Here is a 16,363-nt window from a genome sequence, read left to right as displayed (position 1 = left end):
GCAGTGTTGGTGAGAATGTGGCGGGAACACACGTGCTCACACACTTATGATGGGAAAGAAACTGGTAAATTGGCAAATATTTATCAAAACTTCAATGAATCGATTCTGCAAAATGTTCACATTATAACAAACGAACTCATGCTCAAAGGTACCCAGTATTAGCAAGGATGCAGAGAAGTGGTGCAACAGCTAGTTAAGCAATTAGATTACTAATATAAGTTAGTATCATATTTATGAAGAGAAATTTAGCAGTATGTACAGGAAACATTGGAAAGTTTTGTGTATCATTTGACCCAGAAATTCTTACAGGAATTTGCCCATAGGAAATCATCATGAATAAGCCTAAAGATTCAGCTGCAAGGATGCTCGCGCAAACACTGTTGTTAGTGGGGAAGCTATAGGGCAGAACAATCTGGATGTGCAAAGTCGGAGCCTGGGTGAACAGACGGCACCAACAGAATGGAACACTACGGAGCGATCCCAAGGCGCACTGTAGGCCTCCCATTCAGAGATGGCAGACTGAAAGTATGTGTTTATCTCCTTCTGCTAAGATTCCACTAAAATGATGGTTTATAGGAAAGAGGCAATTAGCAACAAACTAAAGGGAGACAACAATAGACGGGGCCTGGAACTGAGGCAGCAGGACAAGGAGACTGGGACTGAGCTGCGAACTCCAGAGAGCGGGAGAAGCAGCCAGGACGCAGGAGCGTGAAGGGTGGGGAGTGAGACACGGCTGAGGAACTGAAAGTCAGAACACAGCAGACTGACGGGCACAGACTCTTTCATCCACTCCCCATCCCACATGCACCTTGCAGGCAGGAGACTGGGACAAGTTCCCTGTGGATCAACCCAAGGAACACCCTAGCTGCGTTAACGACTACGTCAAAGGAGTCAAAGACAGATGCAGCAAACACAGGACTCCTGGGAGCTGTGGATCCCTGAGCAGGGGAAGGAAGCCAGGACAGGGCAGCCAGGGGAGGGCACCCCCACTGAGCTACTGGGCTGGGCTGGTGCTACTGCTTCTAGCCCTGACAGTGGGAGCCACCGAGCCACAGGTAAAGCTGGACCAGCGGTGCTGCCAGGGGCACGTGCACACACATGGGCCACCACGCTGGTCTCTCTACCTTCAGTCTCCCACTTCCCTTGAGCTCTGCCAAAGGGTGGGAATGGGGAGTTTGTTTCCAGGAAAGTAAAGTACATGCCACTAGCCATTTTTTTCCTGAGAAGTCCGGAAACATTCTAAACCAGGCATGACATCCTTGCAGAGAAGAGGCTCTGTGCGGGGCACAGGGGACTGCAGCATGTGGATCAAGCTCAAGGAAGCAGCGCCCAATCCAACTTTTGCTTAGATTTCTACAGAGAGAGAACAGTGGCTCGGAAAACAGACTATTCATTACAGGGGTCCCTTGGATGGTCAAGGCTCTCCCGGAGATAAAGCTGGTGGCAAAGTCATCTCATGCACCTACCGGGGCTGCAGGCGATTCTGAAAGAGAAGCTTCACGTGGGTGGGGCTGGGGAGCAGAGCATCCTTCTCAGCCTTTTAGGCAGGCAACAGTGTTGACTCCCTGACAGGCAGGTTGGCCTGCTCTAAAGACAAGGAGATAACTCTAGTTCCTTTTTGAAGACCTCCTTCCCCATCACTATAACCCTCACCTCTCTAAGTGTGCTCAAAAGGCTCCCACAGGCTCAGTGCCCATATCTCAGTGGTTAGGGCGCCGGCCATGTGCACCAGGGCTGGCAGGTTCGAATCTGGCCCAGGATTGCTAAACAACAATGACAACTACAAAAAAAAAAAAAAAAACAATGACAACTACAATAAAAAAATAGTCAAGCATTGTGGCAGGTGCCTGTAGTCCCAGCTACTTGGGAGGCTGAGGCAAGAGAATTGCTTAAGCCCTAGAGTTTGAGGTTACTGTAAGCTGTGGTGCCATGGCACTCTACCAAGGGCGGCATAATGAGACTCTGTCTCCAAAAAAAAAAAAAAAAAATTAAGGCTCCCACAGTTGCTTAGGGCCTGCCTAAGGAACATGTATTCCACAGGCTTCTTCAGGACAGTTAATATTTATTTTCCTGGCATAGTATTTTATTCCTTCTAAGATTTCCAGAAGGCTGTGTTCTAGCCATTAAGATCTAGGTCAAGAAAGGAAAATGTTTCTAGTTGCATACGATGAGGGTCTTCTATGGAGCGACTGGCTCAGAAATGCCATGCCCTTCTTCTTCTGAGCCCAGGGGCGAGGAGAGGAAGCTGGCCCATTCTTATGGCCTGTCTTACTATCATTTTTCCAACAAATATATACAGAGAACACCCCTAATATTCCAGGGAATTCTGGAGTGTGAAAGAACCAATCTTTACCTCTAAAGAGGTCCTACTAAGTGATGGAGCTGGAGGTTCATAGTAAAGTTGAGGTGAGTTAGCAGAATGCACCAGCATCCCATTCACCCTCCTCAGAAATACATACTTGTTGGTTAAAGTCTTATTCTTTAGTACAGATGAATCCTCAGTTGGTTGGGGTTAACTGAGATGGTTCCTGATTAAAATCATCAGTAAATGAAACTAAATCTCAATTTTCAGAAGCTCAATTCACACATCTCCTTTCTACTTTTCAAATAAACGAGGGAGCTAGGTTTAAGCAGTGTTTTAGGGAGCCCAAAACTGCTGTTAACATTTAAGAGCTTACTTGCATGAGCAAGTTGCAACCCTCTTCAGGCGAGGTAAATTGGACGCCCAACGGGACGTTTCCCTGTTTTCCACAAGGTCTGCAATGTTGTTCTCTCAGACACCTGACCCGCTGGACCCTTCTCTGTGGCCACTCACTGTCCCGATACAACCCTGCAGTCACATCAGAGGCAGCAGTTGCTCTGCAACTGAGGGCAGCTCCGAAAAAGGGTTCTTCTTGGCCCGAGAAGAACTAACCTTGTGTTTCTGAACAAGGACGCAGGGTTCCCTCCACCACTAGGTAAAAGGATGGCCCTCATTCCAACTGGCAGAAGAGGTGGGGAAAAAGCCACAAGATCCAAAGGGGGGCTGATTACTAACTTCAGCCTCCATGGGAGGAAAATATAGGAGTTTCCAAGGGCCACGTGGGCCCCTCCAGAGCTTACTTAACTTGAAGAGGAAATTGCCCCACAGACACCCACCAACGGATACAAAGATGCCGAGGCCAAGGGCAGTGACGAATCCCAACGGCCACATTGACCACCTCCTGGTCACGAAGAAATAGAAAATTTTGAGGATGCAGAAAAGTTATTTTTTTCTCTTAGACTGGCACTCTAGGTGAGCTTTCAGCTGGGCTGCTAAAAAACAAAACAAAACCAAAAAACGCCTACACACACACACACAGACACACACACACTATGTATGTGTATGTATGTCTATATACGTACATGTACGTGTATATGTATATATACACACACAGATATATATGTGTGTGTTTTATACATAACCCGGGAACCCCTGGTGGGCTAAATATGGAAAACTAAAAATAAAACCAAGAAAATTTTGGGAGGGCAAGCAGAGCCCAGTGATTTGAAGTTAGCTGAGTTGTGGGGAGTTATGGCAAACTCAGGCCAGGGACCCCAGGAGATTTGCCTGCAGCACCCCCGACTCACTCCTCCTGCCAGAACAGCTGCCCCTCAGGCTCCTCAACAACTTCCACCATTACTACCTGCTGTCAAGGTCTTAAAGCAAGCAAAGTCCCAACTCTAATATTCTCTACAATTATATTACCTAATTATACAGGCCAATCTCATTTATCAAATCTCATTATAAGAAAGAATTATATGGGGCAAGTAAGTATTGGTGATGTTTTGATTTGGTTAGTGAAAAAGTCTCTCTGGGAACTAACCTATACAGCAAACCCTCTATCTAGGCCTGTCCACTTAGAGTGGTCACTCTCTGTGGTGAAAATAGCTGTTTCTCAGCTGGGAATGGACCAGTGGGAGAGGCTAGGTGGAACATGTCATGGCTCTGCTTATGGCCCCAACTTCCCAATAGGAAAAGGGAGTTAGACCCCAAACCCAACCCTGACGAGGGCTATCACATGCTTCAGGCCTAGGAGCCAAAATGGGGTGGGGGTGAGGGTGGGGGCATGCTCCCTCTCATGTTTCAAAGCTGTGAGCGAGGGATGCTTTGGCCAACAGCAGAGCACCAAGACGCCCCACACGTGGGTCTGAGCGAGGGTTCATAGGGGACAGGATGGGCACTTGGGGCTCCAGTGTGATGAACCATCTGGGCTCACTCCTAATCTTCATCATAATCAAGATGGTGGGGTCAATCCAGATGGCCCTTTCCGGCTCTGAGTCCTCACATCCACACTGACGTGAATCAGACACTTTAGCATTGGGAATGACCTGGCTGGACTGTTATTAAGTCACATAACACAAAGGCCACAGAAAAGACTGCAAGTGTTGTGACTTCTGCACAGCCTCACCAAGCATTTTTGAGGGTAGCTATGGGGAGTAAAGAGGAAAAAAAGGAATTGGGAAGAGTGAGAGGGAAGAGGCCACCAGAATGCTTGGCTCACCTGGCAGTGGGAGCCAAGAGCCCAAAGCCTCGTTCCCAGGTGATGGGGCTAGGACCAGGTACTCTTGAATTCTACCAGCAGCTCAAGGTGGGCTGTCCCCTCTGCTGACAAGACAGGGACACTGGGGAACAGCAATAACAACCACAGCTGACACTCAGTGGTACGTGCAGTGTGCCAGGCACCTTCATGCTTTATGTGTATTAACTTACTAATTCCACAAAACAACTCTATCATGGACATACTATGGTGCCCACTTTACAGATGATGAAATTGTGGCACTAAAAGTTTAAATGGGCAGATCCGAACCCAGAGATTGGGCTGTATAATTAGGCCTGTATAATATAATTGTAAATGGTAGATCTGAACCCAGCCATGTATCTCAAATCTGTGTGCACCAGTGGTAGCCAGGGCCTTTGTTTCCACAGAGTTCTGGATTAAATAGTCAACATGGGGGTGGGCAGGGCATGCTGTTTATTGAATGCCAGTGGTACCAAGTACAGGCGCTTTCCACGCATTAATTCTGGGTTTCTCTACCCTCCCCTCTACTACCCTGCAACCATGTCAACACCTGGTCCAACTCTATCTTGACCATCATTTTGTTGGGGACATCTCTGACTCCCTGAAACAAGATCTGACCTCCATCATTTGCTGACATAGGGCCCTCTACTTCATCTTCTGATTGCTTTCATGGCTAAACGTTATTTGCTTGTCTGTTTGCTTAATAAACACTTCTATCCCTGGTTAGACTGTCAGCCAGTGCTGATCAATAGAACTTTCCATGATGATGGAAATATTTTATATTTGTGCTGTCTAGTGTAGTAGCCACTAGTCACATGTCATTGTTCAGTATGTGAAATCTGGTTGGTGAGTGAGAAACTGAATTTTAAATTTTATTTAATTTTATTGAACCTACTTTTTTTTTTTTTGAGATAGAGTCTCACGCAGTCGCCCTGGGTCGAGTGCCCTGGCATTAGCCTAGCTTACAGCAACCTTAATCCCTTGGGCTCACGTGATGCCCTTGGCTCAGCCTCCCGAATAGCTGGGACTACAGGTATCTGCCACAATGCCTGGCTAGTTTTTCTATTTTTAGTAGAGATGGGTGGGATCTCTCTCTTGTTCAGGCTGGTCTCAAACTCCAGAGCTCAGGAGACCCACCTGCCTAGGCCTCCCAGAGTGCAAGGATTATAGGCATGAGCCATCATGCCCAGCCAATTGAATCTAAATTTAAATAGCCACATGTGGCTAATGGCTGCCATGTTGGACAGCATAGGCCTAATTCCCAAGAGAGCCTACTTTGTGTGGCTACCTCCCCAGAGACTGAGAGAGTCCAGATGCGATAAAAAACTTGTGAAATGAATGACTGAGGAATGAAAACCTGAATGAAGGGAAGAACACACGAGAGGGAAGCTGATAAGGAAGAAAGAAGCCAACCCAAGGAGCACCAACTCTCTCCTTCCCTGCCCTCTCTGTGCTGCCCCACTAACACCCAGTGGGTGTCACCATCCCTGACCATCAAGCCTCATGCCTGGCCCATTTCCCCACAATGGCCAGGAAGCACATCTTCTGCAGACTGCCTTATCTCACCTAAGCAGATGCGCTGGCAGGTAAACCAGCTCCCATCTCTGAGAAAGATCACTTATCCCAAGGAAAGATCATCCCTCCTTCCCCACTATAAGCTCTACAGAGAACTAAGCCAGCAACTGTAGATTCATCCTGTCAGGCTGGTCACCTCCCGACACTTGGCAGAGAAGCAGCAGAGAAAACAGTGGCTTGAATGGCTCAGGCAAACCCGCCATGACCGGGACTAGGGAGTCAACAGTCTTGGAGTCAAACTCCACTTCTGCCAGTAATATGGCACACTGCCTGGTGCAGCTTCACGGCTGGTCTCAGCAGCTGCTGCCTGAGGTTCATTCAGCTCAGATTTATCAGGCTCTGGCAGTGTCTGTGTGTGAAGCTCTAGGGTACAGTGGAGGACAAGGTGATCATGGCCCTAGTGAGCGCCAAAGACAAATGCACCTGATGGGAGCAGTTGGGGTAAGAGAGAGTGGGCACTGGGAAAAAGGAGAGACGCAGGAGGATGCCAGAGAGACTCCGGCCACGAGGCATGCCCGTGGGCTCCTAAGCTGCCCAGTGGCCCTGTGAGTACTGAGAAGCCCAGGACAGACCCTGCTGTCTGTGCTCTCCACAGAAGCACTGCCCACTGCCAAGCAGGAAGGCAGCTGGTCAGGAAAGGTATGGCCAGATGGCCAAAAGAGCCATATCTGAATGAAGTTGGACCGGCTCTGCACAGCCTGAGGGCAGGGGGGCAAGGACCGTAATGTCCTCCACCTTCTCCAACATTTGAAGCATCTCTTGCCACGTAGCCTTTTCCTCTTAGAAAAGCTGGTTCAGGAAGACTCCAGGCAAGTTAGCTCTAGCAGGTTTGAGGCTCCTGTGGTTTGTCTCTGTGCTCAGGAACAATCAGATCACTCCTGTTTATTGAGTCCCCACTTGCAGATGAACAGGTGTGGTCCCTGTCCTTGAGGCCCACTGAGTCTACTGGGAGAGGCGGCCACTCTCAGACCACCCAGGGTGAGGCAAAGTGTGCACCAGACAGGCGCTCCTGAGAGCTCAGTGGAGAGGAGTGATATTGACAGTGGGCACCGAGGGTGGAGGACGTGGTCTGTGAGAGGAACCTTGAAGGATGCTTAGCCTTCTAGTAGGGGAAACTGGGAGATGTAAGTAGGAGGGACACCATCAGGTGGGAAAGTCCCAGACCAATGGTTCTCAGCCTCAGCTGCATATTAAAATCACTGTAGGATCTTTTACAAAAAGACTGAGACCAGAGACTGATGCAATTGATCTGAAGTGAGGTGCAAACACTGGTGTTTACTAAAAGCTCCCTGGGGTTGAGGGCTGAGATCTTGGCTACCCATACCAGCATTATCAGCACCACTTGGGCACTTGCTAGGAATGCATCAGAATCTGCATTTTAACAAGATCTTTGGGCGATGTGTGTGCACAGGTAAATCTGAGAGGTCCTGCTCTAGAGGATGAGAAGGAGAGGGAGGAGTTGCATTTAAATCAGCCAGTTAACATTCTTCTGATCAAAGGCACCTGGCTCACTGCTGTGGGGAAGTGGTGGGACCTCAAAGCAACCAAATGACCAAAAGCAGCATTAGCCATGTGTCAGAGCTGACCTCCAATGGGCACTGTGGGGAAAAGAAGGGTCCCCTATGGCACAGGTGAAGGAGAAAGGGAAGAAAGAAACTGGGGGAAAGGGGGTGGCAACCAGTGTTCTGTGTTCTGAACAAGACTGGGACTCTGTGGGGCAATGAGAAGAGAAAGTGATCTGGGCCATGCAGACCTGAGTAGGGTGTGCACGCGTGTGCGCGCGCACACACACACACACAGGAATGAAATGGTGCTAAGGATGTGTCAGGCTTTAAGAGCTATGGCCAGAAGCCAATGTCCTATATTAAATGCATCTGCTTATTAAAATGGAATTTATAAAGAAATTAACAAGTGCTCTACTATTCACTTCTGAAAAGCAGCAGTCCTGCTATGGGAGAATTATGAGCTGGAAACTGGGGCACAGGTGGTTCCACATGGTGCCACCCTGCCTCCTTCCCTTCTCACGCACCATCCCTGGGAGTTCCTCTGGATTTGCAGTGGCTTTCCCTGAAGCCAGCCTGCCATCTCGCACCCAGACCTTCATCTTAACCAACCCACGTTTCTGGAATGGGACCTAAAAAAGATACTTCCACACCATAATACCAGCATTCTCACGTGGGACTCCAGGCACAGCCTACACTCAGAAACTTCCCGGGACCGGCTGCTTTTTGTGGTGATGACTCAACATACATTTGTTTACCCTCATATTTTTTTCACAACTGTCTGAGCCAGATAGTTGGCTGGCCAACCTACCAGCCATTCCTAAGCCCTCTGCCCATTTTCTCTACAGAGGCTGGAAAAATGAAATAATCCCTTCACCAGCCTCCCTTGCATCTAAGGGTGACTCCCAGAAATGATAAGACAAAAAGCCCTTGGATGAAAAGCCCGAACACTCATTAGGGAAAAAACTGAAAATGCCTACCTATCCCTGACGGCATTGCTGAGCTGCAGGTCAACACCAGAGACCACCACCTCCATCCCAACTTCCTGTTTTATGAGCAAATGTATTTCTCAGACCAGTATTCCTTCATTTTTCTGTTATTTACAGCTAAAAGTATGTGTATGCCCTTGCTTAGCCTCGATCCCTCTCCTTTCCTTGGTTTCACCTCCTGCCTGTTTACTATTTCCATTAGTTTTTGCACCAACCTCCTTGCTCCTTTTGGCCTTCTTTTCCTGTCCATACTCTACCTCCAGCTCACGATACAATAGCAGGATGAGAAAACCAACCCTCACGCTGGGGAAATATCAAGTTGTAAAGTTCAGTGGCTTGTCCTCAAGCAGCAACCTCTTCAGAGTTCTGGAAATTTGGAAACTTGTACAGCTACAAATTTTAAATTCCATCACTAATTTGTCTCTTTACTCTTGGATTACTGTTATGAGCTACTAAAAGTACGTAGAGATATTTCTCAAGTGCATTTATATTTAACAAACCTTGAATTTCATAGCAGATACCAAGACTCAGCTCAACTCATTCAGGCTGACACAGCAACAAAAATAGAAGGCCCTGAACAAGTAGCGACTCCTAAGAACAGATGTGTAAACAGAAACACAATTTGTGAATTAGCTCACTGCTCTTCCCTATGTAGACTGATATAATCGGAATACTACCTGGCTGGGCCCTGAGGCCTCCAGAATTTAATCAGATAAGTGATTAAGGAAAATATATGTTAATCTTGAATAAGTTAAAGATTCCTATCTTTTAGTTTACTGCTTAATACATGCTCCAAATGACATGTTTTCCGAAACCACTGACATGTCCTGGCCTTCTTAGATTGCAAACTGCTCACAGGCAAGGATTGCGTCCAAATGGCACCATGTCCTTTCATGCTGCACCTCCCCCCTCCAGGGCCAAGTCTGGTCCCATCCCCAAAACAACAGCAACCAAGTCAAAATTAGAAATTGCATGGCAGTTGCTAGTCACAACCAAACAGCCATTTCTTACCTGTACGTGCTACAGAAATTAGTCATATTTTCAGGGCTCCCTCATTTCAAGAATGATTCACAACTTTTTGTGACTCATACACACCACCCCATTCCTGCTTTATCTCATGAAGAGTATGGAGTGACAGTTTTAGGGGAGGGACAAGTACCCCACGATTACCTTGGAGAACAGCAGACTATGAGAAGGATGGGAGTTCAGCAGGACCATACACGGAACGTTCAAATAGCCCTTTCTAATGGCAATGCTCAATTTTCCGAAGAGGAATATTCAATGTTCAATATCTGTTTATCACAGTGATTGTTAACCAGTGTGTTGCCGCACACTGGTGAGCTGCGAGAGGATCTCGGGTGTGCTGCAAACGTTTTAAAGATAATTTATTATTTTCAAAGATGTTCAAAGCACAATAAGTATATTCTTTATTTTCCTTTTTTTTTTTGATCAACATAATTTAAGTATGCCGTGGAAGTTTAACTATAGGTCCATGTGTGCTGTGAGATTAAAAAGGTTGAAAACGCTGGTTTATTAGCACATGGGTGATCTAATTATTCTTTCGTTAGCTTTGTTTCTTCTTCACACGCCATACACGAAGCTGTAGAGGGTCGTCTTTCCCCAATGATAAATATGAGCAAAAAAGAAAACTCTTATCAGATCACACTAAATTAACGCTCTCAAAGAACTCTCCTGAAATGATTTCGTTCCGGAATTTTCTCTGACCAGTATCTCATTCCTCCATAACACCCACAGCAGAGTGGATTTTAAGGGGTAACCTTTACGTACCTGGCACTTGCCTATGGGTGCTGGGAAACTATTTAGATTAGAACTAGTTACTCCAAGGCCCCTACCAGTTCTAAGGAGCTCAGGGCCCAACATTTTTGACTGGGCTCCAAAATAGTCCCCCAGAGCAGTGGAGATCCCAGCCTGGTGGGTTCCCCTCACAATCTTCCTGATTTGGGTGTGGGATTTTCATGACCTCAAATCATTTACCAGCAGAGCAAGAGGTGAAAAAACAAGAGGTTTTATAGCTCTGGGTTGAACTTTGCTTTGTGTGACCCTAAGCATATTACTTAACTTCTCTAAACCTTGGTTTTCTAATCTATAAATTAACACCTGCCTTGAAGGGGAGTTTCAGGGATTAGGAATAACAGAAGAGGCCTTTGGCTCAGAGGAGATGCTCAGTGCTGGTCAATTATCAACAGTCATCATTCTTATCACAGTGAAAACACCACCCAGAAACACATTCAGCTCTGTGGCAGCTAAATCACCTATGTATAGGTCCTGAGTCGTCTGCGTCTGTATCTGCTCAGGGTTTTCATTCTGTAGTGGGTCTGTCCTCTTCATACTGGTATATCCATAGGTCTGCCTCAGAGTCTAAGCCCCAAGAGATAGAAGGAAGAGGCCCAGGACAAATTCTTGGACAGTGCAGCCCAGGAAGGCATGTTTCAGAGATGAGGTGCCTATTCTTTTTCTGGGACATCTGGCTTAGTACCACAAGTTCAGCAGATCAGCAAATCATCTGAAAGATGCCAGAGCCCCAGGTCTAAACCTGATGTAGGGCCCCTCTTCCAAGGCCACAGAGCCCACACCCCTTCCTTGCCAGTTGTTTCATGAAGAAAATGATCACCAATCACAAAGAGCAATTCACTGGCACTAAGAGAAGAAAACTAACAATGTCCTCTTCAATCCATCTTGGACATGACAGGGTAGGAGTCTCAACTTTATTTGCAGAAAAGATGGAATACAAACCTTCAATATCAAGTCATATACACAAACATCCCCCTCCTGCAATCCCAGGCTTTGGTAATTATTAGTAGAGCCATCTGCTCAGCCTAATGAAATGTGCAATCTCCTGTACATATAATTAGTGAAATCATTTTAATTAATTAAACAAATTAATTAATTGCAAGGATACTGCAACCATTTCCCAGGAACTACTGAAAGAACCAGACCAACGCCATCTTAGGAGTTAAGTTTCACTTTCCCTGCCATTATCACTCAGTAAGTTTCACTTTCCAGACAAGCCCAGGCAATTCCCCAAAATCATGAGACAACTGCCCACTAATCAAGGACCCTCACCTAACCAATCCAGAAGCGCCCCCTTTGTTTCAAGCTGTGCACGCCCACCTGCTGCCCTGGACCGTAAGAACCCCCTGCTCGAGAGCTCAAGGCTCCTGGCTTGGATCCATTGCAGCAGAGCCCCCGGGAGCCCAAGCTCGAGCTTGCAATAAAGGCTCTTTTGCTTTTGCATCAGACTTGGCATCGGTGGTCTTTGTGGGGGATTTCGAGATCTGGGCACAACACTACATCCAACTCATTTATTCTGCACATGTCTACCGGGCTCCTACTGAGGGCAGAGGCCCACGCTGGTGCCCCAAAGATATAAAGATGCTCATAGCATTCCATGAACACAAGTGGAAGGAAGCCCAGCACCACATTTGCTAACAATTATGTCTTTTGCTTAGTTTTCCTAGGATTGTCTTGCCTTTAAAGTTGAAAGTCCATGGCCCAAGAACACCCTTGGCCCTGGGCAAATCGAGATGGTTGGTTACCCTACTTCTGTTTGACCAGGTCAAAAGTCACCACTGAACAATCACCACTCCTGCAACCCCAGCCTTTGCTCATGACAGACACTGTGAATAGATTGAGGAGTTCCTATTTGCTTAGACAAGACTTAGCCACCCCCAAATCCCTCTCCTCTGTTCCAGGCAGCCACTATTAATTACCCTGAAGCCTGGGGAATGTAATCTATTTTCCATCTATGCTGAAGAATTACAGAAGCTTTAGGCTAGAAAAGATGGCCAAAATCCAGTCTGATCACCCATTCAGAGCTTAAGTCCCTTTTATAGTACCCTCCACAAGTGGCTAGCCAGTCTCTCCTTACACACCTCTAGTGATGGGGAACTCACTATCTCCTACAGCACCTCTTGCTTTCTTCAATAGTTTTGGCTGTTAAACTCTTTCCTTTAGTAATGTGTCTCTCATCAATCTCTTTTTGGAGACCTCATGATATGGTGCTTCAAATAATGAATTACAGGTATTCAATTGCTCCCAACTCTTTCCTTTTCTAGGATCAATTTCTTCAACTGTTACATGACTTGGTTTAAAGTTGGTGTGTGTCATCCTGGCCTTCTAACATCCTGTCTAAGGCTCCCTTGGGGTCCAGGACTTAGGCCTGGCTCCCAACACCAGACACCTTTCCCCTGATGGAGTCCCTACTCTGTTAGAGTGGTGGTGACCCCAGTGCACACTGACTCACACCGACACCCTGATGCCATCTCTGGAAGTGCTGCCAGTGAGCCTCAGCTCCATCCATCTGCCACGAGCCTTCCTGGGAGCTTACACTCCACCTGGAGTTCTGGGTTATGGGAAACCCACAAGATGGTCGGAAAACATAATATAAATTACAGACTGCCAATTTCCCAGTTACAAACAACTTGCTGTAAAGATTTGCTTTAAAGCAATTTCTTTAGAATGCCGACAGCATGTAGCCACAAGAAACCATATTTAAAATGATGGTTAGACTCCCAGGCCAGCCCACAAAAGCCTTTTGAACTCATAATGCACCTGCACCATAAAACTAACAGTGCTATTTTAACTATACGTAGCCACCATTTATGTGATGGTTTCCATGGTGACGTGCACTCTGCGCTCCATTTCAAAGAACTAGACAAAAGGTATACCTGAAGCTGCATGACTCTCTAAGGTTGGGAAGGGGGGGACTGCTGCCCTCAGAGAGAACTGACTCACATAGACCCCACTGCCCCAACTCGATTCAGGCCGATAGGTCATTTAAAATGCGTTGCCCTGTGCTTGCTTCGGCAGCACATACTAAAATTGGAACGATACAGAGATTAGCATGGCCCCTGCGCAAGGATGACATGCAAATTTGTGAAACGTTCCATATTTTAAAAAAATAAAAAATAATAAAATGTGTTGTCCTAAGGACACAGCCTGTGGACACAAGGGCCGACTGGGATTGAGTGAGCTGTGAGGCTGCAGCCAGGAGAACTTCCGGAAAGAGATCAGTGGTAACAGGTATGGAGTTTGCTTGTGTTTGTTGGTGGTGGTGCTGTTGTTCAATAATCTATAGCAGACACAAGGATGGGGGTGTTTCTCAAAGTCAGAAAGGTAAAACTAGAAAGGTCAGTAATTGTGTTCTTCTTCTCCGAGCCCTGACACAGGATCTTAACAAGGTGGTGGCCACAGTGACAAGAGGCAGGGAGAGGAAGATGCATCGACCTTAATCGACCACAGTGGGGATGCCAGGCAGAGCTGTGGGCCTCAGTTCTCTCCTGTGGAAGCTCCATTCTCCAGGAAGCTTCCTTCTTCCTGCCCCACTGTCGCTACCACCACCACCACCAACTCTGACCTCGGGCCTTCCTCTTGAGCAGTTAGGATAACACTGAATGACACTGGAGGTCAAGTCTCCCAAGGCATCCCTCCTGCCGCAGGACAAAGGCAGGTGCTCCCCGGACCGAACTTCCTGGAGTCTTAAGGCCAGAGTCTGAGATCTGCTCCACCACGGACTGCCGTTCTGAAGCTGTTAACTAGTGCTGCGGAACAGCACTGTCTCACTTTTAGATACCTCAAGCCTCAGCTTTCTCATCTCCAAAGTGAGCATAACATCCTCCTCACAGGACTTGTGCCAGTAATAAATGAAAGGCAATTAACAGCTGAACTTTCTGAGCTCTTATGAGCACTGCTCTATGTACACTGCTTGGATTTACTCATTTGGGCTGTACAAAAATCCTATTATTTTATAAATGAGGAAACTGAGGCCAAGAGAAGGTGGGCTATTTATCCCAAACCAGTAAGCAGCAAGGCCAGGGTAATAGATAAAAAGCTGCTTTAGAAATTATAACATGTTATATAAATGCTGGCCATTATCGTTGTTAATGACCAACATAAGACCACACTTGAGTTGGGTCAAGCTTGGGCTATACTTTCTTTTTTTTTTTTTTTTTTTTATTGTTGGGAGTCATTGAGGGTACAATAAGCCAGGTTACACTGATTGCAATTGTTAGGTAAAGTCCCTCTTGCAATCATGTCTTGCCCCCATAAAGTGTGACACACACCAAGGCCCCACCCCCCTCCCTCCGTCCCTTTGGGCTATACTTTCTACCACACAGGATCTGGGTAGTTCCCACCCAGCGCTGCTAAGGCTTCAATGGTGTGTCTCCTTCAGCCCCATCTACAGACCAACATCAGCAGCCGCATTAGCAGGACATGCTGCTAATGTCAGAGCCCCCCACCAGATGCATGTTCAAAGGCTGCATTCTCACCCCAACACCCTGATGAAAACTGTAAAACGCATGTCACCCACCTTCTTTGTTTCATTTTTCCTCCCACAGCACTTAAATACCTATATACATCATAATTATCTGTTTCAGCCATGTCTTGCCCAACCCAACTATAGGTTCCACAAGGGCAGGGACTCTTACCTTTTTTGTTCAATGCTGTATCTCCAGCACTCAACAAAACAGTGCTAAAAACATGGTAGGGATTCAGTAAGTATTGGCTGAATGAAAGAACGATTTCATCTACATTGACATGGAGGAAACGTCCATAATATATTGTCAGGCAAAAGAAACCAGGCTACTAAATTATGCACATCATGATCTCATCTGTGTATATATATTATTATAGGTCTGAGCATGTGTGGGTGCACAGAAAAAAGTCTAGAAAGATATACATGAAAATCTTCATTGTGGTTACATCTAAGAGGTAGGAGCAAAGACAATTGTAACTTCCTTCTAAATTTTTTACAAAACAATATACTATTCCTGTAAGTTTCTAATGCTTTTTTTTTTTTGCGACATTTGAAAGCAAAGGTGTATAGATAGATGTGAACACACACACACACACACACACACACACACAGAAGAGATACACAGCTGGTTACAGAAGACTCATGCAGGAGGTCGGGGTTGGCGACAGCTTACCCACCTTCCTGATGGTGGGCCAGTGCAGCATCTCCACTCACAGACCCGCTGAGTGAAATGCTGAGAGAAACAACGGAATTGGGTCCACAGGGCCTGGGACTTAGCAGCACCTCCTTCAGAACTCCTCCAAAAAAGGAAAACTCTATAAAAATCTAAAGCTATTTCACTGCCTTTCCAGAACAGTCTCAGAATTGTTTAATCTTCTGTGATTGTTTTCAAACTACATTAGAATGTTCCAAAAAATATAAAGCTAACATAATACATAAAGTGCGGCATTTTGCAACCAAAAATCCAGTTTGCATAAAAAGCCTCACTCTCCCACACCAGTGTTAAAGACGAAGTCAGGATAAGTGAATTCCACCCAAGATCCTGGGCCTGGCTCAGGGCACAACCTCCGGCCCTCCTCCTCCTTGCTGACAGCATTCTGAATTTAGGTGCTCCTGGAGAACAAACCCAGTGACTTACACGATCTCTGTCACCCCTAAATCACTGAGGTACATGAAGTGAGGGCCAACTCTGGGTCCAGCACAAGCCAGGTGCTATGAGGTTGGAAAAAAGGAACATAAGACAAAGTCAGTCTTCAAACAAGGACTGACATACTAAGAACACAGAAGAAAACAACGTCACTCACTCAACGGCACTTACTATATGTGTAATAAGAGTTCTGAGAAAAAAGAGCTAAGTGTGAGCCAGAAGGCTGCAAGGAAGTGGGCGAGTGGGCTACCGCTCAGCTGAGGCAGCGGAGGCTGAGGTGCTGAGGTTGGGCCGGTGGGGTGTAGACCTCAGCCACGTCAGGACTGTGGCAC

General features: G+C 46.6%; 1 protein-coding gene and 1 pseudogene across 12 annotated transcripts in view; one reads left to right on the top strand and one right to left on the bottom strand.

Moving 5' to 3' along the window:
- TRERF1 (transcriptional regulating factor 1) overlaps positions 1–16,363 on the bottom strand; it is a 211,549-nt gene that overhangs the window by 89,141 nt on the left and 106,045 nt on the right. The gene's annotated exons all lie outside the window — the stretch shown is intronic.
- Positions 13,424–13,523, top strand: LOC128595051 (uncharacterized; annotated as a pseudogene).

This window comes from Nycticebus coucang, chromosome 9, assembly GCF_027406575.1.
Source record: "Nycticebus coucang isolate mNycCou1 chromosome 9, mNycCou1.pri, whole genome shotgun sequence".
NCBI classification, from domain to species: domain Eukaryota; kingdom Metazoa; phylum Chordata; class Mammalia; order Primates; family Lorisidae; genus Nycticebus; species Nycticebus coucang.
The sequence above is the reverse complement of the archived record's forward strand: the minus strand, read 5'-3'. Positions and strand labels throughout refer to the sequence as shown.